Source organism: Ochotona curzoniae, unplaced genomic scaffold (assembly GCF_017591425.1).
Source record: "Ochotona curzoniae isolate NIBS_2020 unplaced genomic scaffold, NIBS_Ocur_1.0 contig_3819, whole genome shotgun sequence".
NCBI classification, from domain to species: Eukaryota; Metazoa; Chordata; class Mammalia; order Lagomorpha; family Ochotonidae; genus Ochotona; species Ochotona curzoniae.
In genome coordinates this window covers 7,235,488-7,255,033 of record NW_024466004.1, presented here as the reverse complement: position 1 = coordinate 7,255,033, position 19,546 = coordinate 7,235,488, and the positions used below count along the sequence as shown (strand labels likewise).

The 19,546-nt window shown below is 48.2% G+C and overlaps 1 protein-coding gene and 1 non-coding gene across 3 annotated transcripts in view; one reads left to right on the top strand and one right to left on the bottom strand.

Moving 5' to 3' along the window:
- The window catches only part of CCND3 (cyclin D3), a 95,462-nt gene that overhangs the window by 51,591 nt on the left and 24,325 nt on the right, over positions 1-19,546 (top strand). The gene's annotated exons all lie outside the window — the stretch shown is intronic.
- Positions 7,565-7,683, bottom strand: LOC121158854. The gene has a single exon (XR_005884241.1).

Below are 19,546 nucleotides of genomic sequence, written 5' to 3'. Positions count from 1 at the left end.
CGTTTAATTTTTTGTAAAAAATAAAAAAGTAGGGGTTGGCTCTGTAGCCTAGTGGCTAAAGTCCTCACCTTGCATGCTCCAGAATCCCGTATGGCCTCAGATTGGCTCAGGTCTGACCACTGGGGCCAACTGGAGAGTGAACCAACAGAAGGAAGATCTTTCCCATCTCTCTCTCTCTCTTTCTCTTTTTAAAAACTTGTTTTTTAAAAACTTGTTTTTAGTTGAAAGCCAGATTTATAGAAAGAGAGAAATCTGCCATCCAAATGGTTGCAGTGGTGGAGCAGAGCCAATCTGAAGCCAGGAGTCAGGCGCTTCCTGTGTGTCTCCCACATGAATGCAGATACCCAAGGACTGGGAGCATCCTCCGTTGCTTTCCTGGTCCATTGCAGGGAGCTGGATTGGAAGGGACACAAGCTGGTGCCCATATGGGATGCTGGTGCATATAGGAGGAGAATTAGCTTGCTGTGTCACCATGCTGGCCCCTGAAAGCAAACTTTATAAACTTTTTTTTTAAGATTTATTTTGTTTTTATTGGAAAGTCAGATATACAGAGAGGAGGAGAGACAGAGGAAAATCCTCCATCCGATGATTCACTCCCCAAGTGACTGCAACAGTCGGTGCTACGCCAGTCCGAAGCCAGGGACCAGGAGCTCTTCCAGGTCTTCCACGTGGGTGCAGGGTCCCAAGGCTTTAGGCTGTCCTTGATTGCCTTCCCATGCCACAAGCAGGGAGCTGGATGGGAAGTGGAGCTGCTGGGATTAGAACCGGTGCCCATATGGGATCCTGGTGCATGCAAGACAAAGATCTTAGCCACTAGGCTACCGCGCCAGGCCCAACAAACTTTATAAACCTTAAAATACCGTTGCTTGTTCTGAGCCTTCTGTAAGGCTTTGGTGTCAAGGTATTCTTCATTTAGTGAAGTAAAGTATATACAGGATATAGATTTTTCCCCTAATAGCCTGAATTGGCAGCAATCTTGCTTTTGGTGTCCAAAATTTTGGGGGAAATTTTATTGATCTTTGAAGTGTAAATTTCTGGGAACTGGGGTTGGGGGAAAATGAATAATCTGGTTAGGCTGAAGTAGGGGCCCCCTCAATCTCCTTCTGACCCCTGACTCCTTTCCTAAGATATCTTTCATTTCAGTGCTTTAGGCTGGGCTGCTCATCCCAGTGAATCAGTCTGCAAACACCAGCTTCTAGAAGTGGGACTGGGCTGCAAACTGCCTACAGGTCTCTATTATTGTAACAACTGCACTGTTCTTTGCATACATCCTCCTGGCACTGAATCAGGCTGCCCTGAGCCAAAGGCAGCCCAGGCAGACTCACATTCAAATTAGCAAGCAGGTACAATATGCCTGAAGGTGTGCTGGATGTGAAACCAGCAAGGCACCAAACCCCGGGGAACTTAGAGTCTGTTTCTATGTAAAAAACGGCTTCTTATCAGAACTCAGAGCCCAGATTTCCTCCTGTGTCTGTGAGGAGTCATAATAGCATGGAAAAGCTACGCATCCTCCCTACCTCCCTTGCCTCCCCACAGGTGGGACAGAAGGATCAGACAGAGTGGTAGATGGTGAGATCAGAACACACTAATCAGAGCAGAGCTGTAGAAGGACGCTATGACCCTGGAAGGTCAGGGAGCACAGGATTACAATTGATTGGATATTTGTATGAGAACAATTGAATGGATGCCTTTTGTATAACTGATTGGATATCATTTGTATGAGAACAGTTGAGTGGACAGCATGTGAATGGGAACACTTGGTAGAATATACAAAACAAAAGGAATTCCAAACAAAAGTATAGAAACAGTTGATGGGTTTTGCTGATAAGGTCAATACTTCCTCCCTTACCCCATATGACCCTCAGTGTATAAAGTCTGATGCCACTAATAAACTGCAGCTTTTGACCATCAGTCAGAGTCCATGCATGTTATTATTGGACCCGTGCACTAAGTCCGATGCTGGATGCTGGTTCGAGTCCTAACTGCTCCACTTCCCATCCACCTCCCTGTTTATGGCTTGGAAAAGTCTCAGAGGGGGCCTGGCACAGTAGCCTGGTGACTAAAGTCCTCGCCTAACAGATGCCAGGATCCCATATGGGTGCTGGTTCATGTCCTGGCTGCTCCACTTCCCTTCCAGCTCCCTGCTTGTGGCCTGGGAAAGCAGTCAAGGACAGCCCAAAGCCTTGGTACCTTGTACCCATGTGGGAGACCTGGAAGAGGCTCCTGGCTTCGGATTGGCTTAGCTCTGGCCATTGTGGCTACTTGGGGAGTGAACCAGCATATGGAACATCTTGGTCTCTCCTTCTTTCTGTAAATCTGACTTTCTAATAAGAAATAAATACATCTTTAAAGAAAAGAAGAAAGAAAAGAAAATCAGCACAGAATGGCCCAAGTTCTTGGGTTCCTGTATGTGGGAAGCCCAGAAGAAGCTCCTGGCCCATTGGGGCCAATTGGGGAGTGTACTGGCAAATGGAAGATCTTTGTCTTTCCTTCTCTCTGTAGCTCGGACTTTCAAATAAAAATAAATTTTTGAAAAAAGAATTCAGCAAATTCTAACAGTGTCATATGGATAAAGTCTTGGAGAAATGTATGATGCCCTGTGAGCTCTGATTCTTCTGCAAGCTGAGAACTACAGGGACTTGACAGTTAAGCATCAGAGATGTATCTGATTGGACACCCACCCCCATGCCCTTTTTCAGGGTTAAGATGATAATAGCGCCAGAGTTTACCCAGAGGGAGAGCTATGATGGGAACTGAACCATGCTGTGGTTCAACAGGTGGCTGCTTCTCTGTGACCCTCGCCAAGTTGGGCTGTTGTTGAGTGGTGACAGGGGCACTTGGGACCCTCCGTCAGGAGCCTTCATGCACGCAGCCGGAGAGTTTCCCATCAAGTTGACGAGCAGTGCACGCCACATCACGTGGCTCCCCGTACCTGGTCCTCCGACTGTTGTTTCTCCACCAAGTTACAGTGCACCCCAGCAGTGCCCCGACTGCTCCTGTTGGAGGAGAAAGAGTGCCTGGTTAATTAGTTCTTGCTGAGGATGGCACCCCCTCCCTCTTGCCATCACAGAAGCCACCTGTGCTATGCTAGATGCATGTCGAATCTGCACACCTGGAGTAGCACAGGTGTTTCTTGTCAAGGTGGCTTGGAGAGGCAACTACATTTAGAAATACTTGGTAGTAGGGGTTGGGTCAAGGGATGCTGGTGTCACACACTCTGCTGGGCCCTCTTCTCAGGGTTTCGCATGTGTTGTCTCATTTCATTCTCACTCCCCAGAAAATCCCTGAGTGGCATATCCTATTTACAGAGGAGGAAAGCAAGGAACAAAAAGCTTAGTGAACCGTCCAAGACTGGACAACTATTAGAAGATGACATAGCCGGCTTTAAGGCAGGCAGGAAGAGTGGCTGTGGAATTGGAGCTCTTGTTTCCACTGTTATCATTTTTCTGATGCACAGCCATGTGGAGAGATCTGTCAAGGTCATGCTGCAAGTACACGGTGGCTCTGGGAATCAGATCCCGCTTTCTCCCTATCTCCCTTGCCTCTCCACTGACAGGATAATCGTTGTTTTATTCCACATCCATGCTTGCCTTTAAAAAAATTTTTTTTTAACTTTATGAATGTACTTGAGAAGGAAGGGGGAAGAGGAACAAGCCAGCAAGCGCACACAATGCCATACTCCAATTCTCTCTCCAAATGCCTGCAACAGCTGGAGCTAGCCCAGGCTGCAGCTGGGAGTCAGGAACTCGGTCCAACTCTATCACCTGCTACCTCTGAGGGTGTACATCAGGAGGAAGTTGAAATTAGGAACACAGTTGGGACTCGAACCCAAGCATGCTGTTACAGGGGATGGGCACCCCATACAGCCAGCCCCAGCACCCACCCCGTGGTTGCTTTCAATATTCAATTATAACATACATGTGATTATATTCTAGTTATCTATGTAATATGAGGATACTTCAAAAAGTTTGTGGAAAATTATTCGGTTGCAAACATTTTTGAAATGTACACCTATGAGGTCTTCTAAAAGTTCATAAATAATATCTATTATGAAAAAAACCTGTCTGGGTTTCACAATTTTATTTTGGCTATTCTATGGTGGGATGTCTTGCTTGTTTCCATTTTTGTTTGTTTGCTTGTTTTACTATTATAAATAAAGGCCAAGATTTTAAATAGAGAGAAATGGCAGGGATGTCACTCAGTTTTATCAGTTTGTTTGTTTTAAAGGTTTGAGGGCAAATGAGCCAAGCTGTCCAAGGCTGGAAGAAGTGGAGGCTTCAAGCTGACTGCTAGAGCAGAGAATGAAATTCTGATTAGGAAGTGTGCCAGTGTGGAGAGCGGCAAACAGACACGCTGCTGTTCTGCTGGGATTTGGCACTGCCTGTTGGGATGCCTATCGAGATAGAGAATTTGGGATGCATTTCAGAAATATCTTTTAATTCCCACTTCAGATATTTCAGTGTTCTCCAACCCAGCCCAGCATCTCAGTGACGCTGCCCAGACACGTGTGGGTGGAGCTGGGCAGAGAGCAAGGCCGTTCGCTTCCCCAGCTCGGCCATGTGCGGCCAGCTGGAGTCCCCCTCTCCCTCGGTCCCATGGCCATGACCTGTTGCCGACTCAGTCTCTCTTTGAAGTTACCCCTTCAAGGTTCTACATCCCAGGTCCAAAATAGAGACAGAGACCAGTGAAGGTCATCTCTTGGGATTCGGGGTGCTCAGTGTGGTGCCGGGTGCTACTCAGAGCACAACAGCTCTATGTCGGGTGCCCTGTTGTGCCAGCACCATTGTATAGAGGAACAGGGCACTTCAGAGCTGAAGGACTGGCATTTAGGATCTCAGTTAAGACACCCACATTCTCAGAATGTCTGAGTTTAATACTTGGTTCTTCTCCTAAGTGTAGCTTCCTGCTGATGCAGACCCTGGGAGGCAGTGGTTGTGGCTCAAGTCATTGGGCCCCTGCTGCCCATGTGGGAGACCTGGGTTGGTTCCTGCCTCCAGCTTCAACCTGACCAAGCCCTTTGATAGATAGATAACATAGAGACGAACTTGCCAAGACCATGTAACCAAGCCTAATGCAACCATAGTTCAAAGGCAGCTGTCTAAACTGCATGGCCGCATCATGCTGACTCCTGTCTATACTTGACAGCTTTCATGATCCCCTCTCATCAAAGGATGTTGCAGCTCTGGGGAGAAAGCTCCAGCAAATCACCAAGAACACACTCAGCTACCTGCATTTATGTGTATGTGGGACTGGCTGGCTCGCTTGACAGAACGTTGGAACTGCAACAGGTCCTGAAAATGTCTCTTTTCTGTCTTATTTTTAGATTGTGGCAAATGAGGTACAGAGATAGCAACTGACTTGCCTGTAAGCCAGCTGGTGTTCCTGCTAGATTAGAACCAGCGTCTTCTGATACCTACTCCACTGGTGCCTTGAGGAGAGAGCGCTTACAACTATTGGGAGCGTTGTGGGTGAATGTGGCCATCCGTCAGGGACGCTTGGGCACAGCCAGGTAGTGCGGTAGTGCGAGGGTTCACCAGAGGCGTGGACCACAGAAGCTTCTGATCTCCCGTTCCCTCCTCTGGCACATGCCCAAGTCCGGATTCAGCCACACTGTTGGCTGGAAGAGAGAGCAGTTGGTGGAAGGCAGCGCGGCATGGGGAGTAAGGCCTCCAACCTTAGCTAGACCTTGATTGATAGATCAAACAGATCTGAGTCTTTGCTTCTTTTGCCACGAAGTGGAAATTTTGCAGATCCATCACTGGATATGGTCACTGTGAGAAGGAGAGGAGGTGATACTGCTAGGTCAGTGGACACAAAGTGTGCCAGCAGGCACGAAGCAGAGAGGAATATGGGGGTTGAGTTGATGGGGAGAAAAAGAAAACATAAAGCTGTTAATCAAATAGGTAATTTCTTTTTTTTTTTTTAAGATTTATTTACTTTTATAGGAAAGGCAGATATACAAAGAGGAGAGACAGAGAGGAAGATCTTCCATCCGATGATTCACTCCCCAAGTGACCGCAATGGCTGGAACTCAGCCAATCCGAAGCCAGGAGCCAGGAGCTCTTCCATGTTTCCCACGCAGGTGCTGGGTCCCTAGGCCTTGGGCCGTCCTCCACTGCTTTCCCAGGCCACAAGCAGGCAGCTGGAAGGGAAGTCAAGCTGCTGGAATTATTACTGCCAACCATATGGGATCCTGGGCGTGCAAGGTGAAGACTTTAACCACTATGCTATCACACCGGGCCCCAAACATAATTTCAACAAAAGACCAAAAATGTCCTCATTTCACCTGATTATTTTTCCCAAGCATGGTGAAAAGGATGCTCATATCACTTCCCATGTGGAGGTACAGAGGTGGTGGAGGTGAGGGAATACCTCCAGGACCTGTGTTTAGTAAAGAGTGAAGAAAGGGGGTCCGGCACGGTAGCCTAGCAGCTAAAGTGCTCACCTTGCACTTACAGGGATCCCATATGGGCCAGCTCCCTGCCTGTGGCCTGGGAAAGCAGTCGAGGACGACCCAAAACCTTGGGACCTTGCACCCACGTGGGAGACCTGGAAGAAGCTCTTGGCTCCTGGCTTCGGATTAGTGCAGCTCTGGCTATTGCAAGTGCTTAGAGAGTGAATCAATGGATGGAAGATCTTTCTCTCTGTCTCTCCTCTCTGTATGTCTGACTTTCCAATAAAAAGAAAATGAATATTTTTAAAAGAGTGAGGAATGGGTGAGGTGTGTTAAGAGTCAGTAATAACACTTCAGGCTTGCCTCACTTCCTCTCTCAAAAGGAGTGGAAGATTGAAAGGAAATAACATTCTTAATAGAAACTTGCAATCCAGATCCTTACCAACAACAACAACAACACAAGTTTATATTTTTGAAAGGAGGAGAAGAGATCTTGATCTTCCATCTACTAGTTCACTCCCTAAGTGACCACAGGCCAGGACTGAGCCAGTCTGAAGGCAGGAGCTTCACTCCAGTCTTCCATGCGGGTACAGGAGCCCCAGTCCTTGGCCCATCCTTTGCTGCTTCCCAGGTACCTGAGCAGGGAGCTGGCTTGAAAGTGGAGCAGGTGGGACACAAACCAGTGCCCCTGTGAAATGCCTGAGTCACAGGCAGCGGCTTTACGAGCTACACCGCAAGGCTGGCTCTAGTCCAGATCCCGGATAAAGGACATCTTATTGGCTGTCCGGCCTCAAAAAACCTCACAGTATCTAGTTGTCTCTTTACCACAAACTCATTGAGATGACCACATAATAGACACTTTACATGCAGGATTCATAAGACTGCCAAGCAAGAGAGATATTAGCATCCCACTTTAGATGCAGGAGGAAAAAAAAACTTGCTGTCCCAAGAAAGAACTTGTTTCCAGCTTCGCACCACCCAGGCAGCAAGTGGCAGATCTGTGAGTTGAGCCCAGATCAAACACCAGTGCCATGTGCTTTCACATGTACCCAGTGGAGATTCGGATGTCCTTGGGTCTCAAATTTAGGCAATTTGAAGAACACTCTCTAAATGGCAATACAAAAATAATAGAAAATCATGAATATGAAATGTGTAAAAGTGATTCATTTTTGTATATGGAGCCATTGCACAGAAAAAACAATGACTATATAGACTATCGGCAGGAGTCATCTGTTTTGTTTTCAAAGATGTATTTTTTTGTTTGAAAGGCACAATGACAAAGAAATCTTTTATCCATTGGTTTACTTCCTAAATGGCCACAATGGTCAGGCTAAAATCAAGAGCCAGAACTCCAGCCAAGTCTTCCGCATGGGCAGAGGCACCCAAACACTTGGGCCGTCTTTCCCTGCTTTCCCAGGAGCATTAACAGGGAGCTGGAGCCTAAACGGAGCAGCCAAGACTGGAACCCGAGCTCCGACATGGGGTGCTGTTGTCTCACGCAGCATCTTAACTTGCTGTGCCCTAATGCTGGCCAGCAGGGCCATCTGCTTTGACATGTGTGACTGTGGTTGCAGTGTATCACTAAGAAATGCAGTGAACATCAGGAACAGTCACACCTGAGTATTTATTTCCGGTTTTGGAAATAAAATCACAACATAGAGAAAATGTTCAAGCTAAAACATACTACAAACATCACAAAATCCAGAAATATAACTGTACTGATTGTCTCAGACCTCTCTAATACCTGTGTGTGTGGGGGTGTTTTATTTGCGGGGTTACAAAGAGATAGAGAGGGTGATATGCCATCCGCTGGTTCACTTCCTAAATGACCACTAAGGTTAGGGCTGGGCCAGGCCAAAGGCAAGGGTCTGGAATTCAATCAGGATTTGCAGACACCTGTTGCTGCCTTCCCAGGCACGTTAGCAGGGAGCTGGATCATCAGCAGAGCCACTGGGGCTGGGAGCAGAGCTCGTGCGGGGATGCGTACATCACGTGCAGCAGCTTACCCTGCTGTCACAATGCCAGTCCTGTTTCTTTTTGCATCTTTTTGTTATGTGTTCTGCAGTTGCCTCTTTGTGTATCAGTGATCTTGTAATATTTTCACTAGCATAAGATAGAATTCCTCTAGCTTAATGGATTGTAAGGAAAATTGCTAATAAAACCTTAGGAAAATTTCTTCCAGTTCCACAAATTGTCATTGGTAAAGTCAAATGAATATTAGGATTGTTGTCAAGTTTGGGAAATTTCTATTCATATCTCTTCCATGTATGAACCTTAAAATTTTAGGGCAGTTATATTTTCTCTCACCGTGTTTCACCTAACATAATCTTTGCATTGCTGACAGTTATTACCCAATTTGCAGTCAGCTAAATGATATCATTTGACACCGGTATTTTATGTCTGACCAGCAAGAAATTCTAGTTGATTTTTCAGTAGATTCCTCTTTCCTACCACTTGGAATGAAGATGATTTACATTAATAATAATAATATTTTAAAAAAGGAATCTTTTTCTCCTAAACTTCTGACCTTTTAAAGGAAATTGGGTGCAAGCAAGAGTATGCAAAACTATTGGTGCAGAGGTTAAACTCTGCCTCTATCCCCTCTTGAGTCCCTGGGTTCAGTTCCTGGCCCCCGACTCCCCTTCCATTTTGGCTTCCTGCTGATGCTCACCCTGAGAGGCAGGCGATGACTCAGGGTTGTTAACTCCCCGCCACTCAGGTGGGAAACATCCTTACAAAATTCTCAGTGTCCTCCTAGCCCAGCTCCTGCTATTGATGACATTTGGAGTGTAAAGCAGCGAGCGGTCCATTGCTCTGTCCATATCTCCCGCTTTTAAATTAAAAACAAAAAGAACAACTAGGGCCAGGCACGACGGGGTCAGCCTAGAGTCACGTCTTGGGGTGGTGGATTCCAAAGCTTTTGGTAGGGCAGGAAATGCTTCTTGAGATGATCATTACCTTAGCTTGTCATCCAGCCGTTTCATAGGATTATTGTGTACTGGGAGAGATTTGGGGGAAAAGGAGAAAGAGGAGCAGTAATTAACTTCATCTGGTTCAGAAAAGCATGCACACGTGGAAGGAGGTGCCTTGGGGACTCCACTGTCACGCGAGCATGGGGAGGGGACATTCACTTTCGCCCTCTGCCTCTCCCATGATGTTCAATGTGACTCAGCAAAGGAACTGTGGGTCTGAAATCAGAGATGAGGCAACAGCAACAGCCAAAACCTCAAAAATGTTTGCTTTTCCTGGAGAAATTTCCCTTTCATGTCATTCATTTCTCTGCCAGGAAATTCAGGAACATTCAGCCTGTGGTCAGCTGTGTCCCCCCACCCCAGTCTGAGCATTCTGGAACTCCCTCCCTCCTCGCTGTGGTTCTCGCTGGCCTGTGGTGCAGGCAGCATGGAGCTTTCTTCTTCTGTAATCTCTGATTCAGGCTGCTAAGGGCTGGCCCAGCCCTCATTTACTTTCATGTGATCATTCTATCCTGATGCTGGAGCCAGCTGATGTGGGCTCCAGTCCCGCCACCGCCACATACTAGCTGTGTGAGGTTAGCAAGTCACTTCACCTCTCTGTGCCTCCATTTCCTCTTCTGCAAAATGAGGATAATAATAAATGTGAGTATTTAAACAGTTCATCTGAGGCTGTCCTTATGCTTAGATAGCAGGGTCCCACAGCGAAGGCCAGTTCAAGTCCCTGGCTTGTCTCCTTTTGTCTACTTCCAATTCAGCTTCTTGCCAATGCACCTGGGAAGGCAATGGATGATGGGCCGAGGAGTTGGGCTCCTGCCACCCATGAGGAAGAACTGCATGAACTTCTGGCTTCAGCCTGAGTAGATGGAAGATGCTCTCTCTTTTTTTCAGTCCCTCTGTCATTCTGTCTTCGAAGTAAACAAACAAACAAAAAATCCTTAAGAAATAAAATAGGGCCCGACGCGATAGTGTAGTGATTAAAGTCCTCGCCTTGCACGCCCGGGATCCCATATGGGTGCCAGTTCTAATCCTGGCAGCTCCACTTCCCAGCCAGCTCCCTGCCTGTGGCCTGGGAAGGCAGTTGAGGATAGCCCAAAGCCTAGGGACCCTGCACCCGTGTGGGATACCCGGAAGAGGCTCCTGGCTTTGGATTGGCTCAGCGCCAGCCGTGTGGCTGCTTGGGGAATGAATCATCAGATGGAAGATCTTCCTCTCTGTCTCTCCTTCTCTCTGTGTATCTGACTTTCCAATAAAAAATAAATAAATCTTTAAAAATAAATAAATAAAATAAAATAGTAAGGACCGGTGATGTAGTATAGTAGGTAAGGCTGCTACCAAGACGCTAGCAATCCCATATGGACATCCTGGCTGCTGCACTTCTGTCCAGCCCCCTGCTAATGTCTCGGAGAACATTGAAAGAGGGCCCAGGTAGGTGGGCTTTTGCACTCATGTGGGAGACCTGAAAGAAGTTCCTGGCACTGTCTCAGTCATTGTGGACATCTGGAAAGTAACCAGTGGATGGAAGATCTTTTTGTCTCTCACTCTCTGTCTTTCCTTTCAAAATTGTTGTTGGGTGCGAACGAGATCACACAGACAAATCTAGGACATATTAGGGAGTCTTTATTTATTTATTTTTAAATATTTTTATCTTTTTAAAAAAGATTTATTCATTTATATTGTAAAGTCAGATATATAGAGGGAGGAGGAGAGACAGAAAGGAAGATCTTCTGTCCGCTGACTCACTCCCCAAGTGACCGCAACAGCTGGAGCTGAGCCGATTTGAAGCTAGGAGCCAGGAGCTCTTTAGAGTCTCCCACATGGGTGCAAGGTCCCAAGGCTTTGGGCTGTCCTCAACTGCTTTCCCAGGCCACAAGCAGAGAGCTGGATGGGAAGTGGAGCTGCCAGGATTAGAACTGGTGCCGTTATGGGATCCTGGTGCATTCAAGGTGATGACGTTAGCTGCTAGGCCACTGCGCCAGTCCCAAGGAGTATATTAACCAAGCTGGGTGATGATAACAGGGCCCACTAGAAATTAGCAGATGACAAGTCCATATGGCAATCCAGTCTGAATCAAAACCCCAAGAGGAACAAATGGTCAGTACCCTGAAGTCCATCTGTTAAACTGAAGACCTATGTCCCAGCTCCCCCAGCAATAAAAATATCCTAACAGACATGCAGCGAACAACCTGGACACACTTACACAAAGCTGCAAACATTCACCTTTTGCTGGCTTCTCTGTCCACATTCCATTACTGCTAGGCCTCACCTCTCCTAGAACTCTTGAAAGTACGCAACTTAGAAATACAACACATCTTAACATTGCTATCTGTACTGTTCCATCCCAACAGTGAACAGAGGGTGAGGAATACAGATACAAGGGCCACGCTCAGGGGATACCTGTCCTCGGAGTCTGTCATAGGAAGCCAGAAAGCAGGTGGGTACCAGGAAGGCCAAGAGTCAGAGTGCCAGAGCTACAGAAGCACATGACCAAGACAACAGCAAGCCCCTTCCTCTCATGGGCATTTATGGGGGCCCCTCTCAGTTTCCAGGAGATGATGGGTGAACATCACAGGTGGGCAGGAGGGAACAAATAGATGGGGGGGGGGGAGTGGCTTCCAAGCTCGTGACCCTGAACTAGCTGCTTATCCCACAACAAAAATAAATATCTTAAAACAAAATAAAATAAAATAGGGCCCAGCACAGTAGCCTACTGGCTAACATTCTCACCTTGCACGTGCCAGGATCCCATATGGATGCTGATTCTAATCCTGGAAGCCCCATTTTCCCATCCAGCTCCCTGCTTGTGGCCTGGGAAAGCAGTCAAGGATGGCCCAAAGCCTTGGGACCCAGCACCCACATGGGAGACCCAGAAAAGGCTTCTGGCTCCTGGCTTTGGATTGGCTCAGCTCCAGCCATTGAGGCCACTTGGGGAGTGAATCAATGGATGGAAAATCTTCCTCTCTGTCTCTGCTCCTCTCTGTATATTGACTTTCCAATAAAAAATAAGATAAAATACAGAAATGGGGCAGGAGAATAAGGAAATCTTCCATCTCCTTTGAATGTGTGAGGAAGCCATGTAGTGTAACCTATCAGGAACATAACAAGTAACTTATAGACAATAGACTCAAGACAGCATTAGATAATAGTAAAACTACAAAGACATACAGGGGGAACCAAGAGCGGTCCTAACAACCTATTAACAGGAGGTCATATGCACAAAGTAGGGGGGACCCCAGAGTGGAGCAGGAGGACAGGAGGAGTTTTGTATCCCAACCCTGGAGACTCACGGATTCCCACCAAGGACTATCAGTACGGGCACCGAGGACTACATCCCAACTGCCAGAGACCATGGGGAACTGGAGTGCCTTCGGAGGCCAAGAACTCTGAGAGCATCCCCTCCCCACCTTTGGATCTACCACATGGGATTGAAGAAGCCCGAATCCTTCCTTGTAGGATCCAAGGTCATAGGAACAACAGCCAGGAACCCTGAGCAGTCCTCAGAATCAGAAGCACAGTAAACTTCCTTCGGGACAAGGGAGAGGAGCTTTCTCTGGTCCTTACTTAGTTCCAACTTTGGGTCCCCACCCTCTCTGCAATGACCATCAGGGTCGCTCCAGATCCCCCTACCCCAAACACACACACACACACACACACACACACACACACACACACACACACTCACAAATTAGAATAGATACGCAGAACAACAGGGAAAGCTTGTTCAGCATGGCGCACATATACCTTACCAAGGTAGGACACAAAGGTTAAGTACTCCTCACCAAGGTGTTGAAGATTTCTCTGCACACTCCTCCTTAAACTGCTTTGCACCTCAATTGTTGAAATGTCAACGAAGTAGTCACAGGATGTGGTTAAGAATTTGCATTGATTTTTAACATATTGTTTACTCAATGCTATGTCAATTAATTCCATAATGTTATATATTGTTGCTGATGTTATGTTGGGGCTTTAAATTTGATTGGGATTTTACTCTGTTGGCTCTACCTTCAGACCAGAGACGGTCTCCCCAAGAAGCCATGGAACTTATCTGGACAATAAGATGCTGGATTCTATGCTTGGTATATGCCTGCAATGGAGGAATCTCAACTGAACTTGAACTGTGGTTACGCAACAAGGTGGAGGAGTCCACCATGGGGGGAGTGGGAGGGGAATCCTAGTACCTATAAAACTGTGTCACATAATACAATGTAATTAATATAAAAAAATAAGATAAAATAGCAAAAATCTCTGACACAAAGCAGCGCTATAGACCTGTTATTTGTTATTGCTATTAATGTTTTCTAAAGATTGACGTATTTAAACAAAACAGAAGATTCGTGTATTTGTTCTAAAGCATTACACAGAAAAAGGGAGAGAAGCATCCTTCATGTGCGCGTTCATTCCTCAAATGACCACAACAGGCAGGGTTAGGCCAGGCTTTGACCTGGAGCCGGAGGCTTCTCCTGGTCTCACATGTGGTTGCAGGGACCTAAGCACATGGGCCACTGTCTGCTGCCTTCCCAGGCACATTAGCAGGAAGCTGGATCAGAAGTGGAGCAGTGTGACCTTAAGATGGGCTAATAGGTAGGTAGGGTGTTGTCCCTGTTGGAATGAAGAAAGGGAAAGTTTCTTTAAACGTGTGCAAGATGCTGCTGCTGCTGCTGCTCAGAAGGTACCTTTAGCAAGGGGGTTTTTAACTTACCATGAGAATGGAAAGAAGTTACAAGTCATACCCTTTGGATGGCTTTGTGTTTTTCCTGGAACAACCTAGACAGGATTACAGCCTGTGCCTTTTGATAGGTTTTGTCCCCACCCTCTCATTGATCATTAGCTATTGTTCGTCTTAACCAAATTATGATTAAATAAAAATCGACTTAAACATCTTTGAATCCTCTCTCTTGGGTTCCCCTTCCTGAGGCTGTAGCAGGAGTTCTCTGTCTTTTTTTTTTTAATTATTATTATTGCAAAGTCACATATACAGAGAGGAGAGAGAGTGGAAAATCCTCCTTCCGTTGATTCACTCCCCAAGCGCCTGCAATAGCCGGGGCTGCACCAATCCAAAGCCTCTTCCATGCCTCCCACATGGGTGCAGGGTCCCAAGGCCTTGGGCTGTCCCCAGCTGCCTTTCCAGGCCACAAGCAGGGAGCTGGATGGGAAACAGGGTTGCCGGGATTAGAGTGGGCGCCAGTATGAGATCCTGGTATGTGTAAGGAGAGGACTTTAGCCACTAGGCTCCCGTGCCAGGCCTGAGTTCTCTGTCTTTAATAAGACACAGTCTTGTCCACCTGACCATTTTTGTCTCACATGAGACAGGACTGAAGTTACTTCTACCCTGTCCGTCGATTTCCCTATAACACTGGGACCCAAAACAGAGCCCCTATGAGATGCCTATGTCATATGTGGTAGATTTACCTGCTACAGAACAATGCAATGAAACAGTTCACCCATTCCTTGTGCTAGAATTGTTCTTTTTCCTGTTGTTCAGCGCTCACCTGGGTATTTGCACAAATTTTCAATTATCCTTTTTGTAAAGGAATCAAGGGAGCAATGGCAAATGAATGAATATGTCAGTAGATTAGAAGGCTGGCGTTGCCCTCTGAAAATGAGGTGATTGTCACATGTTGAAATAGCTTGTTGACTTGGAGATGAGCACACCCAGTCTAGGAAGGGACTGGCCTTCTGAGAATTTCTGATCGTGGGATATAGGGACCTGCCTGCGGGAGAGTTAGTTGACTGATATACTGTGATAAATTTGGTACTGAAGAGACACAGAGGAGTAGGGATTCCTAGGGTCAGGATTGTGGTTCCTTCAGAGCCTTGGACCCCACGCCGGGAGAGTTGCATGTCCAGATCTGCTGGATGTGATGTGGCCCTTGGAATTCTCAGTGTGCCCAGCGGGTGGCCAGGAGCCGCCACAGAACAGTATGCTAGGTAACAGCAGCATGCTATGTAGTGGACATCTTAGGTCTGCTTTTGCTCACTGTCATCACCATCCCCATAGAGCTATTTATAGCACCCCATTTCACAGGCAAGAACACTGAGGCTGAAGTGCTTTGGCCCCGGGGTTGGAGGGCAGAGCCCCTGTTGGAGTCCATAGGCCTGGTGGGTTTTGTCATTGCTCACAAGGCAGGAGGTCTGTTTGAAGTGATCCTCCCAGAAATTGAGATGCAGATAGTGGGCTTAGAGGTAAAGTAGAAAATCTGTACAGAATGGGTCAGAGCAAAGCTATGCAGACAGTTGAAAGGGACCCAAACACCCTGAGCCTGGGGAAGGCTTGACCTTTCCCCTCTGGCCCCTATTAACACAGCTAAAGGAAGAATGTGCCTGGGAGGTGCTCGGGTAGATAGTGAGTCCTGGGAGGGGTCCAGGCCAGCCTGGGGAGAGCCCCTAGCAGCCCTTGGGATTGCTCCAGAGCTCAGTTCAGCCTTGCCCTCTGCTCCCTCCCGCCCTCCCTGGCTGCTCTTTTCTCCTGAACCCCTGCCTCCCTACCTGCCCCGCAAACCAGGTTGTTCTCCGCCCTCCACGCTTCCTCCCGCCACATTCTCAGGGGGCAGCATCCAGTCCCAGGCTTGGCTGCCTGGGTAGAGGACTTGTCTGTCCTGTGACCCAGGGCTTGCAAAGGTGAAAGGGGGCCAGAGTGCATCCCAGCCATGTCCCTTGCTGCCTGTCCTTGGACCCTCCTCCTAGGGACTGGGCATTGTTGTGCACCACCCTCCCCCCACCTGTTTCTTTACCTGGGCTCTCCGTGAAGGTGCCAAGACACTTGGCTTTCCAAACACAGTGTGAGAACTCTACATTTGCTCATTGTGCCTGGAAAAAGCAACTTGTGAAACAGGCTCTCCCCTCCCCAGATCTGCATTCCTGGCCAAGAAAGTAGAAACACCTTCCCTGAAGTTCCCAGGGCCAGAAACCCCGCAGTCAGTCTGCACTCTGCCTCCCCATCCTCCAGACACTGAGTTCCCGTGATTCTCTCGCACCTCTCCTTTGTCACAAGCTGCCCTTGAGCTGCATACAAGGTTATGACAAAGAACTGCTTTTAACTGCTCTCTACTTGTTCACTCCCAAGCCCTCCATGCCTACTGAGCCCTTGGGTTCTGGTTCTGCTAAAACAACAACACCAACAAACCCTTCAGCAACCCTCCTAGGCTTCTGGGGCACAACTCAAATTCTCCTTCCAATGCTGACCCACATACCCCATAGGGGGCTTGTGGCTTTCTCGCTCACCCTATCCTGCTTAGGATACAGCACAGGCGGGCAGCCCCAGGCAGCTTCCTGCATATGCCTTGGCCCTCTTGGGAGGCTGTCCTTGTCCAGGTTGACATTAGGGAGGTTTTCCTGTGGGCCAAGCCCCCCTGTAAGGAATACTCCCAAGCCCATGGAGTGAGTACATCTCACTCTTCCGGCCTCGAAATGGCTTGCTGGCCACTTCCTTCTGGCCGGGCTCTGGTCCAGGCCTGAGGATATGACAGAGGAAGGAGATGAGAGGAGTGCCAGAAGTGGGCAGAGGTCAGACAAAGCCACTCTGGAAAAAGAAAGATGAGAGAAGGAAGCGGGGGAAGGGGTCCACAGGAATATGGGAGGGAAGAGAGGGCCAGACAGGGGGAATCACTTCCCCCAAGCGCAGGAAGTCGTCACAGAACGAGTGGCAGGCTCCCAGCCTCACTTCTGTGATGCTCACACTCATACTGTTCACCACCACTTGTTCCTGCTGTGGCTCAGCAGGCTGGCTCTTGGTTCATCACCCCCACCCCTCCCAGGGGAGTTTGGCTTCCTGTTCCAGGAGCAATATGAGCTGTTCCCCTGGCTTGGTATTCAGATTGGTGGCTGCTGTTTGGGTTTGTTTGTTTTTCTGGTTTACGTACTCAAGTCTTTAGCTTTCAGTCCTATGAGAGGATGCTTCTTGGGACAGGTGCTATGCCTAATTATGAGGACATTCAACATCTCACACCAGAGTCACCCCTGCTTCGGATTGCTGCTTCCTGTTAATCCTGCCCTGGGAGACTATAGGAATGCCTAGAGAATTCAGGTCCCTGCCTCACATGGACATTCTGGGCTGAGCTCTGAGGCCCTGGCAGGCCTCTGGGGAGTGAACCAGTGGATGGGAGCTCTCTGGCTATCTGGCTCAATTAAATTGAGAAGTCAAACAAGTGCACTTCTTCTTCTGCAAAGGTGAGAGGCAGCACCCAAAATTACAGCCACGGCAGCTTCCCCCTCAGTGGTCGCTTCGCCATCGGGGTGGCCTCCAGGGGCGACCACAGCCTTATCCTACCTTCTTCAGCTTGCAGCTGCAGGAGCAGTGTCACTTTGCAAAGAGGGTACTGGAGCAGGTCTTGATGGACATGAGGCATTTCAAGAGATGTGAAAATGGAGGTCAGAAGGAAGCATTTGGGGCCAAGGAAAGACTTCCACAGCCCATCAATCTCCTAGACCAGGCATGTAGGTGCCCATGTGCTGGGGGAGGGCATGTAGGCTGGAGGGAGAATTCAGGGCCAGATCATGTCAGCTGGCTCTTCATGTCCATCCCCTGATAACTGGTCAGGGTCTTATCCTGCAGCATAGGGGTTTCAAGAAGCGAAGACAGCGCATGTACATTCCTGAGGCTTAGAAGGAAAACTGCCGGCGAGCTTGGGAGGGAGGTCAGTGGAGATAGGGAGAGGATTGCAACAGACAAATGCTGTGCAGGGAGTGGGTGGGGGTGCACATGGAGTGGAGGGACGGGATTCCAGAGGCTCTTCCCAAGCCTCGGTGCTGGGCCCTGCTCCCAGGTTCACGTGGAGGCTGTTGGAGCAGGAACCAAAGGAAAGAATGATGTCAGCATATTTGACTTGAGTGATTCAGCAGATCCCAGCTTATCAGCACACAGGGTGAGGACGAGGAGGCCAGGAGTTGGAGCATCCTGGGCTAAGGCGTTGATGTATCTATTCTTTGAGTAGGCATGGGGGCTAGAGGTGGCAGTTAGAACTTCAGTAGCAACAAAGGTGAGGCTGGGGCCCAGCATGATGGCTCAATAGCTAAATCCTCACTTTACAAGCCCTGGGATCCCATGTGGGTGCCAGTTCCTATCCTGGCTGTTCCATTTCCCATCCACTTCCCTGTTTGTGGCCTGGGAAAGCAGTCAAAGGATGACCCAAAGCCTTAGGAATCTGCACCCATATGGGAGACCCAAAACAGGCTCCTGGCTCCTGGTTTTGGATTAGCTTGGCTCTGGCCATTGTGGCCGCTTGAGGAGTAAGCCAACAGATGGAGTTTTTTTTTTTTTCTCTGTCTCTGCCTTTCCAATAAAACTTTAAAAAAGGAAAAAAGAAAGAATACTGAGGCTGAGGAACTGTAGGCAGGCATCCAAGGGCTGCAACGGGGGAATGATGAGCCATAGTGTAGCTCAAAGGCGAGTGTGGAAGGAAAAAAGCCAGGGAAGGAATCACCGAGAAGAAGATGAGCAATATTGTGCTTATTTGTTTCTTTTAAAAATTTATTTATTTTTGTTGGAAAGTCAGATGTGCAGAGAGCAGAAGGGACAGAGAGGAAGATCTTCTGTCTGCTGGTTCACTCCCCAAGTGGCTGCAATGGCCAGAACTGAGCCGATCTGAAGACAAACCAGGAACCTCTTCCAGGTCTTCCATGCAGGTGCAGGGTCCAAGGCTTTGGGCCGTCCTCAATTACTTTCCCAGGCCACAAGCAGGGAGCTGGATGGGAACTGACACCCATATGGGATCCTGGCACATGCGAGGCAAGGACTTTTTAGGCTACTGTGCCGCCCCCCCTTTAAAAAATTTTTTATTCCTTTATTTGTTTTTGAGAGGTAGAGAGATGCAGAAAGAGCTCACATCTACTGGTTCACCCCCCAAACGCCCACAATTGAGGAGACTGGGCTTGAACAAAGCCAGGAGCTGGGAACTCACTGCGAGTCTCCCACATACGTGGCAGGAATCCAATGACTTGAGCCATGACTGCTCCCTCTCAGGATTGGCAGGGACAGGAAGGTAGAGTCAGGAGCGAGGGCCGGGACTCCAGGCCAGGCATTGTGTGGTGGGCCTCGGATATATTCTTCGCTAGGCCAGGTATCCACCCAGCAAGGAATGAGACAACAGCACTGGGACTGTGTGACTTGTGTCTGTGTCTCTGAGGGATGGCACAGAGTCCACCTTGTCCTGGCTATCTGCTCAGAAGCCAAGGTGCGCCTGCCTGA